At 41.7% G+C, this 13,525-nt stretch overlaps 1 protein-coding gene across 1 annotated transcript in view; it reads right to left on the bottom strand.

The window, feature by feature from the left end:
- Window positions 1-13,525, bottom strand: part of LOC126474362 (MAP7 domain-containing protein 1-like) — a 191,250-nt gene that overhangs the window by 32,172 nt on the left and 145,553 nt on the right. The gene's annotated exons all lie outside the window — the stretch shown is intronic.

Genomic DNA, 13,525 nt, shown 5'->3' with positions numbered 1-13,525 from the left:
AGCCGAGGAAATTAATATGAAAAGCTTATTACATTGTTCAACTTATTTGCTCATGTTTTAAGATTCAGCGAGTCTAACGTTCATTAACGTAGCAAATAATTTATACTGAAGATTAATTTTGTTAAAAAATGGCTCTGAGCACTACGGGCCTTAACTTCTGAGGTCATCAGGCCCCTAGAATTAGAACTACTTAAACCTAACCAACCTAAGGACATCACACACATCCATCCCCGAGGCAGGATTCGAACCTGCGCCCGTAGCGGTCGCGCGGTTCCAGATTGTAGCGCCTAGAACCGCTCGGCCACCCGGCCGGCAATATTGTTAAAAAAAAAAAGAACTTCACAAAAGCATTTAGTTGTAAATCAAACTTAAGTCAAATATCAGTTTCATTAAGGCCCACCACGTAAGTCGGCAACAATCAACATTACCATTAAATAATATATTAAATTACGACGGCCGACTGACACGAGAAATGTCTTTACCAATCAGTTATACAGTTTTAAAAATTAATGGTATATAGATTTATTACTTGATATGGGCAAACCTTACAGCATAAACAGCGGCAACTGTCCAAGTTCTTGATGCATTAATCATGATCCATCAACATGTGCATTCTTGGTCGCACTACACACATCCACACAATAATCAAATTCTTCCCATAATCAATATACATGTCCTCCGTGGCGGTGTGCAGTGAACGCTTTATCCGATCACACACTTCATCTGGGTACATTGGCATTGGCAGTCCAGATACTCCGTCGTTTACAACACCCACATAAAGAAATTGCAGGGTGTTAAATCTGGCGAACGGTATGGTCAGGGTAGAAGGTCGTTGTTTGTTTATTTATTTACACGTCAAGTTCCGTGGGACCAAATTTAGGAGCAAATCTCCATGGAACGTGTCAGTACATGAAAGCACAACATAAAATTAATAACAGACAAAAACAAATGTTTATGAACCCGAAAAAAGTCAGTCCATAAGTTTAAGTAAACGCAGTCAACCATACAATAAGAATCAGCTTAATCTTTCAAGGAAATCCTGGACAGAACAGAAGGAGTGACCCATGAGGAAACTCTTCAGTTTCCATTTGAGAGCACATGGATTACTGCTAACATTTTTGAATTCGAGTGGTAGCTTATTGAAAATGGATGCACCAGTACACTGCACACCTTTCTGCACAAGAGTTAAGGAAGTTCGATCCAAATGCAGGTTTGATTTCCGCCGAGTATTAACCGAGTGAAAGCTGCTTATACTTGGGAATAAGCTAATATTGTTAACAAAAATGGTTCAAATGGCTCTGAGCACTATGCGACTTAACTTCTGAGGTCATCAGTCAATATTGTTAACAAGAAATGACAGTAAGGAGTATATATGTTGAGAGGCCAATTTCAAAATACCCAGACTCGTGAACAGGGGTCGACAAGAGGTTCGTGAAGTTACACCGCTTATTGCCTGAACCGCCCGTTTCTGAGCCAAAATAGCCTTTTACAATGGGAAGAGTTACCCCAAAATATAATACCATACGGCATAAGCGAATGAAAATAAGCAAAGTAAACTAATTTCCGTGTCGAACGATCACTCACTTCAGATACCGTTCGAATAGTAAAAATGGCAGCATTAAGTCTTTGAACAAGATCCTGAACGTGGGTTTTCCACAACAGCTTACTATCTATCTGAACACCCAGAAATTTGAACTGTTCAGTTTCACTAATCATATGCCAGTTCTGTGAAATTAAAACGTCAGATTTGTCTGCTGTTGCAGCGCATCCAGTCCCGATTTGATGAAGAATGTCATTAAGAAGCTCTTGTATGTTCCTGTGAAAATTAGGCAGAGCACCGTCCAGAAGCAAAATTTAATCATCATAACTGTTCGTCATTGGGGTAACAACCAGGTTTTCAGCATGCCTCGAAATGAGTTACCTGTCACCATTTGTTGTTTTAAGAAAAATGGGCCGTGTACTTTCTCACGTGACACCACACAGAAAACATTCGCTTTTGGAGAGTCAGCATATACAGTTTCTCGCTTCCTCAGATACGAACATTGTGTGTGTTCACCTTGCCACTTCTGTGGAGAGTGGCTTCATTACAGGAAATGAGTCTTTCTACAAAACCAGTGTCCTCCATTTTTAACTGCAGCTCTTCGCAAAAGTCACTTTTTTTCACTTTGTCTGCTGGTGTAAGGGCCTGCATGAATCCCAGTTTGTACAGCTTAAAACATAGCCGCTTAGGCAACACCTTCCCCATTATAATCTTTGGCATGAAAAGTTCAACGCTTGCTTTACTGAGTGACTTCCGAGGACTTCGCTGAGACTCTTTCGACGTTCGCATCAGATATACGAGGTCGACCCAAAGAGGTTCTGGTCGTATGTAAAGTACACCAGTGGCAAAAAACAGTCAATACCGTCATCGCGCGATAGCGATGGAAATGTTACCGATGATGGTGCAACTAAAGCGGAATTATTAAATACAGTTTTCCGTAATTCCTTCACGAGGGAAGACGAAGTAAATATTCCAGGATTCGAAACCAGAACAGCAGTTTCCATGGGTGACATAAAAGTAGATATCTTAGGTGTTGCGAAACAACTCAAATTACTTAAGAAAGGCAAGTCTTCCGGTTCAGATGGTATACCAACCAGGTTCCTTTGAGAGTATGCAGACACAATAGCGCCTTTCTTAGCAATCATATACAACCGCTCACTTGACGAAAGGTCTGTTCCTAAAGACTGGAAAGTAGCACAGGTCACACCAATATTCAAGAGAGGAAGTAGGAGTACGCCATTGAATTACAAACTCATACCACTGAGCTCAATTTGCAGTAGGATTTTGGAGCGTATACTGTACTCGAACATTATGAGTCACCTTGAAGAAAATGACTTATTGATACATAACCAACACGGATTCAGAAAATATCGTTCTTGTGCAACACAGCTAGCTCTTTATTCCCATGAAGTAATGAGTGCTGTCGACAAGGGATCTCAGATCGATTTCACATTCCTAGATTTCCAGGAGGCTTTTGATACCGTTCCTCACAAGCGACTATTAATCAAACTGCGTGCATGTGGAGTATTGTCTCAATTGTGTGACTGGATTCGTGATTTCCTCTCAGAGAGGTCACAGTTCGTAGTGATAGACGGTAAATCATCGAGTAGAACAGAGGTGATACCTGGCGTTCTTCAAGGTAGTGTCATAGGCCCTCTGCTGTTCCTGATTTACATAAATGATCTAGATGATAATCTGAGCAGCCCCCTTAGATTGTTTTCAGATGTTGCTGTAATTTACCGTCTAGTAAAATTATCAGACGATGAATTCCAATTACAAAATGATCTAGAGAGAAATTTCTGTGTGGTGCGAAAAGTAGCAATTGGCACTAAACAAGGAAAATTGCGAGGTCGTCCACATGGGTACTAAAAGAAATCCGATAAATTTTGGGTATACGATAAATCGCACAAATTTAAGGGCTGTCAGTTCGACTAAATACCTATGAATTACAATTACGAGCAACTTAAATTGGAAAGACCACATACAGGGTTATTACAAATGATTGAAGCGATTTCACAGCTCTACAATAACTTTATTAATTGAGATATTTTCACAATGCTTTGCACACACATACAAAAACTCAAAAAGTTTTTTTAGGCATTCACAAATGTTCGATATGTGCCCCTTTAGTGATTCGGCAGACATCAAGCCGATAATCAAGTTCCTCCCACACTCGGCGCAGCATGTCCCCATCAATGAGTTCGAAAGTGTCGTTGATGCGAGCTCGCAGTTTTGGCACGTTTCTTGGTAGAGGAGGTTTAAACACTGAATCTTTCACATAACCCCACAGAAAAAAATCGCATGGGGTTAAGTCGGGAGAGCGTGAAGGCCATGACATGAATTGTTGATCATGATCCCCACCACGACCGATCCATCGGTTTTCCAATCTCCTGTTTAAGAAATGCTTCTGCTTTAGCCTTTTCCGTAAGATTTTCCAAACCGTCAGCTGTGGTACGTTTAGCTCCCTACTTGCTTTATTCGTCGACTTCCGCGGGCTACGCATGAAACTTGCCCACACGCGTTCAACCGTTTCTTCGCTCACTGCAGGCTGACCCGTTGATTTCCCCTCACAGAGGCAACCAGAAGCTTTAAACTGCGCATACCATCGCCGAATGGAGTTAGCAGTTGGTGGATCGATATTGAAGTTCGTCCTGAAGTGTCGTTGCACTGTTATGACTGACTGATGTGAGTGCATTTCAAGCACAACATACGTTTCCTCGGCTCCTGTCGCCATTTTGTCTCACTGCGCTCTCGAGCGCTCTGGCGGCAGAAACCTGAAGTGCGGCTTCAGACGAACAAAACTTTATGAGTTTTTCTACGTATCTGTAGTGTGTCGTGACCATATGTCAATGAATGGAGCTACAGTGAATTTATGAAATCGCTTCAATCATTTGTAATAACCCTGTAGATAACATTGTGGGGAAGGCGAAACAAAGACTAAGTTTTGTTGGCAGAACTATTAGAAGATGCGACAAACCCACTGAAGAAACTGCCTACATGACACTTGACCGTCCTCTGCTGGAATATTGCTGCGTGGTGTGGGATCCTTACCAGGTAGGATTGACGGAGGACATCGAAAAAGTGCAAAGAAGGGCAGCCCGTTTCGTGTTATCGCGCAATAGGGGTGAGAATGTCACTGATATGATACGCGAGTTGGAGGGGGGGGGGGGGGGTGGCAGTCACTGAAACAAAGGCGGTTTTCTTTGCGGCGAGATCTATTTACGGAATTTCAATCACCAATGCGAAAAGCTGACACCCACCTACGTAAGGAGAAATGATCATCATAATAAAATAAGAGAAATCAGAGCTCGAACGGAAAGATTTAGGTGTTCCTTTTTCCCACGAGCCATTCAAGAGTGGAATGGTAGAGAAGTAGTATGAACATGGTTCGATGAACCCTCTGCCAGGCACTTAAGTGTGAACTGCAGAGTAACTACGTAGATATAGATGTAGACTCTTCTCCTTAAAAAAGGCATACTCCAACTGTTCATACTACCTACCTATGTTATTCTTGTGTGGCGGGTCTTTGCTAAATCGTGCACGAAGCTCATGTTGCACTGTAACCACAAATCTGGACATCTCAAAACGGAGCACACAGAAAGCTTTTTCCTGTTGTGAAGCCATCTTGGAAACAGACACTACGCCTGCACGGTGTCTCAGGCCAAGAGCAGACAGCGCATCAGTAACTTGAACAGTTGCTGCTGCTTATTTTGTAAAGTAATAAATCAATTTATTTTTAACTTTAAGAGCTGCACTATCCATTTATAAACAATCTTTATTTTCTTTGTTTACAGATACAGGTCTGCACTGCTGATACGTATTGAAAAATTCATGCCTCATTACGACAGCACATCAGAGGAGACAAAGCAAACTGCAGCTGCCCATTGACAGAACTCATTTCCACGTATTTGAAGAGCAACAACCCTGTACGATACACAATTGGTGGAAGTTTACAGCAACAATGCATCATCGTGTGTCAGAGTGGTTAGGTGGCGAACACACTTCCAGTGTTGTCAGACAAATCTGACCAATGAGGAACAAAATGGCACAGCTTATTTCTGTAAGGAAGTGGGAATCATAAGAGAAGGGGAAGACAAAGTGATTGAAGACGGCCATGTCAGAATAGAGAAGATAGTGGGGAAAGTGAAAATAAGTCACGGATCTGTTTTCAATCTCTTGCAAGACATGTTGGATAAAGATCGCCCGCCCGCTGGATTCCACGATTGTTCACAAGCAATCAAAAACCCAACCGAACTGACGCAACAGCGAAAATGTTGCAGTCGTGTCAGGCCAGTCCAGATGATTTCCTTAGCCATTTAATCGCAATACACGAGTACTGAATTTATCGCTGTGACTGCCAGACAAAGCAGCAAAGCACACAGTACAAACATTTAGATCCACCACCACCAAAGAAGACGGAGAGACAAGCGTCATTAGATAAATTGCTGCAGACTGTTTTTGGGATAGCCACTGGGTGGTGTTAACACATTAGCTCATAAGATACAAACCGTCACACGAGCATACCACCGAAGTCTCCTGATAAGGTTATGGGAGAATACCAAGTCGAAGTGGTCTGGGAAGCAGTCCGAGGCGGTGTTTTGTCTTCACTATGACGCCCCACTTCATTTTGCACAGGAAACAGTCACACATGCTGCTTCTTTGACCTATCAGATTTTATCTCACTCCGCATTATCCTGTCATGGAAGCCAGTGACTTCTTCCTTTTCCCACAGATGAGACATTTCCAGAATCATAACAGAAGACGAGGGGATTCTCAAGATGGACAACTGATTTCTCTAAATGCTATCTGTCCAAATTTAAGGAAGAACAGCTGTCAGTGACAAAAACTCGTTATTTATTGAAGATCTAGATTTCGACTACAACATAGTCAGTCGGTGCATTACCAGAATAGCCATACCCGTGCGACTATGTTAGGGCATAAAGTTATGACAAATGACACTTTTGTTTCTGCCTTGTAAAGGTTAGTGTCATTTGTCACAAGTTTATGCTCTGACCTGTTGGAACCTATAACACTCTTCTGGCAATGCACCGATGGTGACTATATTTTAGTCGAAATCTAGATTTGCAGTAAAGTTAGGATTTTTACGACTCGCTGATGTCCTTTTTTAAATTTGAATATTCAATGGTCGCTGTGCACGCAAAACCCTCTGGTAGCTTCGACCGTTGGCGGCTGCAACTTGTGAAAAAGCGAGAATCAAATTACGTATGATCCATTAATGTTACATATAATCTAAGCATATATTTTTATTCATGTCAGTACGGCGAGCTTATAGGAATTGACAACAGTCTGTGCGATGAAAATTGGCAAAGTTACAGCATACACACTAAATACACCTGATATAGATCAGTAAAACTTTAATTAATATTAAAGCTGTACATCTACAGAGACGTGCACTATTTCAAACGATGCTACTGTCAACAGCTACGTCTAATGCAACTCTCTTGGTGCTACAATACATATTAAAAGTATAAACAATATGCAAATTCTGCTGAATCTCCGTAATTCAAAAATGTTCACTTACTAAGGCAGCACGATGTAAACATACATATTATCTATCTTTCTACGTAACAACATTGTAGATTTAAGATTGATTCCTGGTTAAAATTGGCATCTAACTAAAATAACGATTAATAAAATCAACTTTAATTCAAAAGCAGTGTGAAACATAAATTTGACAGCTCTATTAAAAAGCGCGTTAAAAGTGGCTTCAGAATGATAGCACACATTAATCAGAAGAATAATATTTACCTTTGCTTTCTTTGTATGATAAAATTTTGATGGATTAACGAATTTTGTGAATGTAAGGGAACCAGCAAATGTAGATCCAGCTGTAAGGTCTCAAAATGAAATTATTGCATAAATTTGAAAAACGGCCATTTTCTGAACTTTACACAGTCAGTTGAAACAGTTCAGTACAAGTCAGTAGTGCGGCGGAAGCGATTCTCGTTAAGGAATCGCATCCCGCTCCTTGCAGTGTTAAATAGTTTCGCGATTGAAGCGGCACACACCGTGGATAACAGTTCGACCTTGGGACTTCGTAAATTTTCAACGTGAGACATGCAGTACAAATCTGTTTTAGAGCGGCACGTTGCGCAGCTGAACTTAGAATTTTTATGAGGATCGTAATTGAACTTAGGTCATTGCAGCTGATTTCCATACATCAAAATTTTCGAGAGAGATGGACTGAATCTAGGCAACTCTCTTTTTCAGAATGTTGCTGCTGCTGCTGAATATGCGTTTATTTGAAACTTCTTAGCAGTGTTAATTGTGTGCCAGACTGGGACATGAATCTGGGACCTTCGTCTTTCGTAGGCAAGTGCTCTACCGAATGAGTTTATCCAGTACGACGCACGACCCTCTGTCACAACTTTACGTCAGCTTTCCTGTCGTTCAAACTTCACAGAACTTCGTCTGCATAACTTGTGGAGATAGCACTCCAGGAAGGAAGGATGTTTCGCTGACATGGCTTAGCCACAGGCTAAGGAATTTTTTACAAAATTAATTTTGTGTCTGCAGCAGAGTGTGCGCTGTTTTCAAAATTCCTCCAGATTAAAAATGTGTACGAGATCGGGACTTGAACTTCGAACCTTTGCACTTCAAGGCAAAGTGCTTTACTGACTGAGCTATTCTCCTTTTAATTTTTATTTTTAATTTGCCTTACGATCGCCATGAAATTGCCTTCATCGATGCAAACTTGTAACTTTTAATCGAAATGTACCTCAAGGAATTTGTTCAAGTCAAGTAGTTTGTATTGATGCAGCTATATCTTCCGAAATTAAAACTCTTCTTGGAAGTTCGTCTTGAAAAGCAAATAAGTGTACTCCTCTTGGGAAAAATTGAAAATAAATCATTTAACATTGTTCTTAGAAAGACAAAGAAAAATTCCTCTCGAAAACAACGCATTTTTAAACAGAAAAATGAACAATTATCTTGTGTACCATTAAATTTTCTTAACATAAACATTGTTTCCTCTTCACCAAAAATGTACCCCCGATGTAAAACAATAAATTGTCTCTTTTGGTTTTCCCGTTAATGCAGAACTAACTAATACACAACTGGCCATTAAAATTGCTACACCAAGAAGAAATGCAGATGATAAAAGGGTATTCATTGAACAAATATACTATACTAGAACTGACATGTGATTACATTTTCACGCAATTTGGGTGCATAGATCCTGAGAAATCAGTACCCAGAACAACCACCTCTGGCCGTAATAACGGCCTTGATACGCCTGGTCATTGAGTCAAACAGAGCTTGGATGGCGTGTACAGGTACAGCTGCCAATGCAGCTTCAACACGATACCACAGTTCATCAAGAGTAGTGACTAGCGTATTGTGACGAGCCAGTTGCTCGGCCACCATCGACCAGACGTTTTGAATTGGAGAGAGATCTGGAGAATGTGCTGGGCAGGGCAGCAGTCGAACATTTTCTGTATCCAGAAAGGCCCGTACAGGACCTGCAACATGCGGTCGTGCATTATCCTGCTGAAATGTAGGGTATCGCAGGGATCGAATGAAGGGTAGAGCCAATGGTCGTAACACATCTGAAATGTATCGTCCACTGTTCAAAGTGCCGTCAATGGGTACAAGAGGTGACCGAGTCGTGTAACCAATGGCAGCCCATACCATCACGACGGGTGAAACGCCAGTAAGGCGATGACGAATACACGCTTCCAATGTGCGTTGACTGTGATGTCGCCAAACAAGGATGCGACCATCATGATGCTGTAAACAGAATCTGGATTCATCCGAAAAAATTACTTTTTGCCATTCGTGCACCCAGGTTCGTCGTTGAGTACACCATTGCAGGCGCTCCTGTCTGTGATGCAGTGTCAAGGGTAGCCACAGTCACAGTCTCCGAGCTGACAGTCCATGCTGCTGAAAACGTCGTCGGACTGTTCGTGCAGATGGTTATTGTGTTGCAAACGTCCTCATCTGTTGACTCAGGTGTCGAGACGTGGCTGCACGATCCGTTACAGCCATGCGGATAACATGCCTGTTATCTCGACTGCTAGTGATACGAAGCCGTTGGGATCCAGCACGGCGTTCCGTATTACCCTCCTGAACCCACCGATTCCATATTCTGCTAACAGTCATTGGATCTCGACCAACGTGAGCAGCAATGTCGCGATACGATAAACCGCAATCTCGATAGGCTACAATCCGACCTTTATCAAAGTCGGAAACGTGATGGAACGCATTTCTCCTCCTTACACGAGGCATCACAACGTTTCACCAGGGTACGCCGGTCAACTGCTGTTTGTGTATGAGAAATAGGTTGGAAACTTTCCTCATGTCAGCACGTTGTAGATGTCGCCACCGGCACCAACCTTGTGTGAATGCTCTGAATAGCTAATCATTTGCATATCACAGAATCTTCTTCCTGTCGGTTCAATTTCGCGTGTGTAGCACGTCATCTTCGTGGTGCAGGAATTTTAATGGCCCGTAGTGTGGCCCGTAGTTTCGGGACAAAAACGACTAGTTCGACCGTGAAGATATGTGGAATGCAAGGTTCGGTAAGGCGCCCATTGTACATATCGACAACGTTTGTGCCTACTATGTCCCACAAGGGATCATAGAATTCAACAGGAAACCCATCCATGCTGTCTGATTTATTCTTCAGTGTCGTGAAGTCGTGAAATATGTGGTCACCTGATGTCTTCCTGAGTTTGCAATGTGTTTCCAGTTCGTCTGACAGCCGATCGAACAACGTTTTGTTTGGCTCTTTTGTTTTCTCTTGTTATGCGAAAAATTAACCTACCTTCGGTACTGACATCGTAGTTATCGCCTGTGCGTGTTCTCCTTTCTTGTAGGGGGAGTCTTGTTAAGGCGATAATTTAAACTCTGATTTACTTTAGTCTATCACTGTTTTGCTGTAGGTTATCAGGTCTCAAAGACACATAAAACAGTATTCCTTGGTACTTCTGTGCAAGAATACTTTCTCTTTAGCACAACTGATAATAATTCGTTTAATTCGGGGGTTTGCAGGTTCAGGTCACAACTGCACGTGATTTCGGTATTTTACATGCTGTAGTACACACATTTTCCACGTTTCTAAAATGGCTTGTTTTAGCACTGGTTCCTGGAGGAGGGAGATATTCAGTTGCCAAGTATCGCTTCCTCGAAATTTTTTTGAGGAAATTTCATTCCAAATGCGGAATGCGCAACTGTCAGAAAAATTGACAGATGACGTCTCCGCATTTGTCACGTCTTTCATTAAAGTCTGGGGAAAAGAGATTCTATTTTACTCGCGGATTTGCGTGACACTGAGACTCGAACTTGCTCTCTTTGTATTGCATGGGCAATTGCTCTACCGACGGAGCTATTCAAGCACGATTCACGACTCGTCCTTACAGCTTTGCTGCCGCAGTAACTCGTCTACTACCTTCCAGAATTAACAGATGTTCTCCTGTATACTTTGAGGGACTGTCACTCTTGGACGAAAGGATACTGAGGAAACATGGCTTAGCCACAGCCTAAGGTATTGTTACCAGAATGAACTTTGTAGCGGAGTGTCGCAAATTTGAAATTTCCTTTTGGATATGGAAGAAAGGCTATGGGACACTGGCGGTAGTGAAGCTGTGAGGGCAGGTTGTGCGTCGTGATTGGATACCTCAGTCAGTGGAACACAAGCAAAGAATCCAAGTTCGAGTCTCGATATGGCACACAGCTTTAATCTCCCAAGAGGTTTCAGATCAGCTTATGCTCCGCTGCCGAGCGAAAATTCATTCTAGAAACAGTCTCTCAGGCTTTGATTATGTCATATACTTTGAGATTATTTACAATAAGATCGACACATTTTGTTTTCTTTTTCATTTTAATGTTTGATGTAAATATGTGAATTGTTTCTGAATTAAGTTTCGTAAAAGATAATCACAATCAGTTTACGCATAGTTCAGAATAATTGGTGGAAATAAAAGCAATATACAGGGTAAGTCACGTAAGACGTAACACTCCTTTTGTTTCGTGGACAGTTACACATATCGAAACACGGTTTTCAGCAAATGTTAGAGAGTCGAAGGGCACGTATTTTTTTGTTCGATTCATGTTTTTAGCGCTGGTCTCAAAGGATATACTGGAGTAAATGGATTTTTCAAATTGACCATATACAGGGTGTACCAAAAAGAATCATCCGATTTTGAAAAAATCTTTACTATAATGTTATTTGAGTCATGTGCGTGGACAAAGTACTGGTGGAAAGAGCAAACACTCGAGTTTTACGAATGTTCCCGCTAGGTAGCAGCAATGTGCGCCCACTTCAGCTAGTATAAAATGGTGTCGTGGCAACAGAAAACGTTTTGTGTTCTACGTTTTGCGCAGTGCGGGTCGGTAATAACTGTTCAGCTGACTTTCGTACTAGGTATGGTATGGATCCTCCTACAGCACAGAGCATTAGACGATGGCATGAACAATTCCGAGAAACAGATTGTTTGTGCAAGGACAAATCACCAGGCCCTCTCCGAGAGTCTGACAAACGTCAAACGCATCCGCCGTAGTTTCACAAGGAGTCGGTAGAAATCCGTTCGCCGTGCAGCTTGACAGCTCAACATGCCTCCGTTGTCCATCTGGTGTGTGTTGCGTCGACTTTTATATATGAAACCATATAAAATTCAGCTACTGCAAGCTCTTCGTGAAGGTGACAAACAACAAAGTGTGGAATTTCGTTCTTGGCGAGATGGAGGATGTCAGTATACTTCCACGCTTGGTGTTTAGTGACGAGGTCACATTCCATTTAAATGGAAAGGTGAACCGTTATAATGTGAGAATATGGGGCACGGAACAACCACATGAAGTTGTATGTGTGTTTTATGCAGTTTCACGGGAAAATGTGTATGCTCCATTTTTCTTTGCGGAAGCACGTATCTCATTATGCTTGAGAACTTTCTTTTCCCACAGTTGGAGACTGATTCGAACGACTTCATTTACCAACAGGATGGGGCACCGTCACAATGGTATCTGGAAGTGCAGGAATTTTTAAATCAAAGGATTACTGAACGATGCATCGGTCGCACTGGACCAAATGATTCAGCCTTATATTACTGGCCTCCAGGGCCACTGGACCTGACTGCTTGTGATTATTTCTTGTGGGCTATTATAAAAGACTCGGTTTATGAGCCTCCTTTACCAACAAATATGAATGAACTAAGACATCTCATAACAGCTGCTGTGGAAGCTGTAGCTCAAGACATGCTCGCTGCAGTGTGGGAACAATCTGAATACCACTTTGACATATGCCTTGCATCTCAAGGGAGGAATACTGAACGCCTATGACAAGGTATGAAAAGAAACTTTTTGAGTTTCCCATTCACCAAAAAACAAAATTCATTTTATATGTTTATTAGTTTCAGAAATATAGATACCAAATCGGATGATTCTTTTTGATACACCCTGTACTTTTTGTAACTGCATTCAGTAGCGCTTGAGAAGACAATTACAGTGATATAGAGTTTTTTGATGTTGACGTTGAAAACTGTCGTAACAAAATTCGAGAAATATCCTAGAATGTGAGAGCACGGTAGCCGGAAACGGCATTTGCCGTGCAAACACTGCCAAGCATTCGTGTCTCGGACCAGGCCTCCACTACGAGAATAAAGCTTTATTTCTCCTTGAACCAATTTACAACCTAGATGCAGCTTCACCTACGAATGTTGTATATGGGAATATGACATAGGCCAGAATCTAACATATCACAAAGGGCTTAGGAAAACTATTTCACATTTGTGTATTCTCCCATATTTACGTGAGCTGAAACAGAGAAATCAACTGTTCGGTCTTCAAAAATAAAGACGTCTTATATGCTGCAAATAGCAACTGCTGTATCTAGCATGTAAATGATGGAAAGAAGATTTGACATTTCTTTTCCTGTACGTGGCTATGTGCTTCTGAGAGGTAAAATACATGCTGTGGGACAACTGTTTCCACCTACACTGCTCTAAACTATTTAATATGGGATACATTCGT

Source organism: Schistocerca serialis, chromosome 4 (genome assembly GCF_023864345.2).
Source record: "Schistocerca serialis cubense isolate TAMUIC-IGC-003099 chromosome 4, iqSchSeri2.2, whole genome shotgun sequence".
In the NCBI taxonomy this organism is placed as follows: domain Eukaryota; kingdom Metazoa; phylum Arthropoda; class Insecta; order Orthoptera; family Acrididae; genus Schistocerca; species Schistocerca serialis.
The sequence above is the reverse complement of the archived record's forward strand: the minus strand, read 5'-3'. Positions and strand labels throughout refer to the sequence as shown.